Source organism: Euprymna scolopes, chromosome 8, assembly GCF_053919585.1.
Source record: "Euprymna scolopes isolate OS-2025 chromosome 8, ASM5391958v1, whole genome shotgun sequence".
Classification (NCBI taxonomy): domain Eukaryota; kingdom Metazoa; phylum Mollusca; class Cephalopoda; order Sepiida; family Sepiolidae; genus Euprymna; species Euprymna scolopes.
In genome coordinates this window covers 24,545,515-24,549,479 of record NC_136489.1, presented here as the reverse complement: position 1 = coordinate 24,549,479, position 3,965 = coordinate 24,545,515, and positions in this window count along the sequence as shown.

Here is a 3,965-nt window from a genome sequence, read left to right as displayed (position 1 = left end):
CGGGCTTGTCTAAATCCATATTGTTGGTCAGTCAGAAGTTTAGCGTCTGTAAGGTGCCGAACTAGAGCATGGTTAATTATGGTCTCAAATATTTTGGCGAAAAGTGGGAGGAGGCTAATGGGGCGATAATTTGATGGGTCAGTTCTTTCACCAGAATTCTTGAATATTGGTACCACAGAAGTGGTTTTCCAACAGCCCGGAAAGCAAGCTTCATTAAGACATTTGTTGAAGAGTTTGGAGAGAACTGGAGCTACTTCGGCTGAGCACTTTTTTAAAAATACAATTGCAAAATGCATAGGACTTCTACTCAGTACTACTGACAGAACGAAAGACTTCCATTCAAAATTTCATGTAGATTCATAAGTTTGACTAGATTAACATGAAAAAGGTCGGAGGTTACATCGACAGCAACGTCGTGAAAATAAGACTTAATATTAGAATGGTAATCTGAAGAATCCAAATGATACGACTAATCAATGCTTATCTCAAAAATGCAGGAACATAATATGGAAATTGTTGTTTATTTTAATTGTTTTGATATTCATTTAGCTGAAATTTAGAAATATAATGTAACGTTTGTTTCATCGTTTTTATGATCGTTTTGTTAGGAAACGATTTCATTGATGAAACCTTTTAATTATATCAGTAATTCATCATAATAATGTACGTTTTCAAATAATATGTACATAGTCATCCACATACAGTATTGTTTCGCTGTATCACAGCTCAGCAGTGCGGCTAGATTAACAACTACCTCAAGCCAAGATTGAAACCCGATTGCATAAGTGACAGTCAGCGCTTCTCACTGTTACCCTATTTGGTTGCTGCCAGGATGGGTGTGCGAAATTACAATGTTAAATAGTGTCTAAACACCTAAGCTCCATTTTTTTACACAAAGAGCATTGCTTATACTCTAGCAGTAGTTTTTTATTTCGCTCCCTAATATGCTCACCCAATAATATATATATATATATATATATATATATATATATATATATATATATATATATATATATATATATATATATATATGAGCAAACAGTTAATAAAATATGTTAAAAAACACTTTGAAATGAGTTAAAAACATAGTTAATCTGAATATATATATATATATATATATATATATATATATTTGTCTTTACATAAGCAGTAGTTTGTTGCTACGCAGTCATGAGCATGTTTCAGTCTACTAGTATTTACTAATTAGAGACCTCATCAGGCAACAACTCTTATTTTCGAAAATGAAATTCTAAACGGTCTCTAGTTAGTAAATGCTAGTAGACCAAAACATGCTCATGACTGTGTAGCAACAAACTACTGCTTATGTAAAGACAAATGTCACCTGCTCTACTTCTGTATTGGGCACTCTTGTATGAACCTCGTTATATTTCACTGGTTACCCTACCTTTGGAAAATAGCAACCTCAAATTATATATACATATATACAGTTGTGCCCGATATTATTCATACCCCCCCTTAAAAATTGAGTTTATTAGGTGTAACTTTGTTAGAATTTATTGTTTACGTCCATATTGATACATATTCTTAATAAACCTCTTCTGATCATTTTCGTCATCTTAAAATCTCGGGATACTTGTAATAAAAGAAATATACAGCTATTTATAAAATCTGCAATGTTCAAAATTAATCATACCCCCTTATTTTTTCAGTATTAATCGAGTTTCTGACTGTTTGTTTCCTGTTTGATTCTTATTTTGAATGCTTTTATACAACCTTTGATTAATTTCATTTCGTTTTTTTGCATTTTATCAGAAATTAAAATGATATCAACTGAAAACCAATAAAAGAATAAAAATTATTAGAATGGGGAAGAAAAAAGAGCTTAGTAATGATCTTAGGACTAAAATTGCGAATTCACATAAGGATGGTTTAGGTTAAAAGTCAATTTCCAAGAAATTTGAGGTCCCTACAGCAACAGTACAGAGCATCATCAAAAAATTCCAGAGCCACCACACAACAAACAACTTGATTGGTAGAGGAAGGAAAAGGAAACTGTCTGCTAGAGCCACCAGGAATATTGTAAGAAGTGTTAATGCAAATCCAACCACCACTACTAAGGATATTTGAGAAAATCTGGAGTCTTCTGGCATAAAAATATCAAGGCAAACATTGCAAAGGACTCTGCATGAAAATGGTCTGAAAGGAAGAAGACCAAGAAGGACTCCATTGCACACCGGAAAACACCTTGCAGCACGTCTAAAGTTTACTAGGAACCATGTGAATTCTCCAGAGTCCGTTTTCTCAAGTATTTTGTGGACTCACGAAACAAAAATTGAATTGTTTGGCCATATGGATGCTTCTTACGTTTGGAGGAAGAAAGGAGAAGCTTACAACCCAAAGAACACCATACCCACGGTGAAACATGGTGGTGGTAGCCTAATGTTTTGGGGCTCCTTTTCGGCTAGTGGTCCAGGTAGTTTGGTCAAGATAGATGGAACCATGAAGAAGGAGCAATATTGTGAGATACTCCAGAAAAAACATTAGACAGGATGCGGAGAAGCTCCATTTAGGACCAAACTGGGTCCTTCAACAGGATAATGATCCAAAACATACTGCCAAAATAGTCAAGAAATGGTTTGAGGATAATCAAATTAATGTTTTGGAATGGCCTAGCCAGAGTCCCGACCTGAACCCTATCGAAAACCTCTGGCACATATTGAAAACTGAGGTTAAAAAGCGGAAACCTAGAAATTTGAGGGATTTGGAGAACTACTGCATTGAAGAATGGTCAAAAATCAGTGTTGATGCTTGTAAAAACCTTGTTGATAAATATCCAAAACGGTTACAGGCAGTTATTAAGAATAAAGGGCATGCTATTGACTATTAGTAAGAGAGGTATGAATAATTTTGAACTAGTGCCATTATTGTTTTTCTTTGTATAATGTTTCAAACTTGCATAATTTATTTATTTGTTGAGTTTAAATTAAATGCTTATGCTTGATTTATTGTTTGAAATCCCTTTAATATTGTCTACCTTCTGGTTTGAGCAATATTCTTATAGAAATCTCAAAGATCCGAGGGGTATGAATAATATCGGGCACAAGTGTATATATATATATATATATATATATATAGCCTTGTTCAAAATTATGAAGCACTAATGAAAAATCGAAATTATGATTCAAACTTATATATTTCAAGGTTAAGAATAGTGAAGTAAACATTAATAAATCTATTTTAGCAAAAATCCATATTTGGTTTGTCCTTCTTTTGCCTTTATAACAGCTTTTACTCTTTTTTGCATATTATTGGCTAAATTGTTGCAGGTGGTAGAATCTTTTTTGTGCCATTCTTCATGAAGTTTGGCCTCTAATTCTTTTTATTTATGAACATTTCGGCATTATCACTCTTTTCCGTAGATGGGACGATGAAGTTTCAATGGGATTTAGGTCAGGGGTTTGAGAGGGCCACTTCATCACTGTTATCCCTTTTTTCTCAAACCAACTGATTGAAACTTTTGGCGTATGGCATAGGGCATTGTCTTGTTGGAAGATTACATCACTTGGAATGTTATTATAAAATATTTTAGTCAAAGACGTTTGGTAAACCTGGCCCAGCATGTCAGTATAACTTGTGGAGTTCATTCTGCCTTCACATGTTAACAACAGTCAGTACCTGAAAAAAGCCATGCAGCTTTAACCCATTACGTTTCCTCCTCCAAATTTGACTCTTGGAAACACACAATCAGGATGAAAGGCCTCTCCTTCCCTATGGCGAACATAAACTGCTCCAGGGGTGCCAAAAATCTGATGAAAAAAAATGAGAATTTGCTACAATTTTTGAATAGAGGTTATGGAGGTGTATTCACATAAAAATTTTGTTTGTTTCTTTTGAATTTAGTAAAATAGAAGCTGTTAACTTACCTCAAAGTTACTTTCTGTTAGACCAAACAATTTTGGCCCAATCATCAGGTGTCCAATTTTCATGTTTTTTTTTTTTTTTTT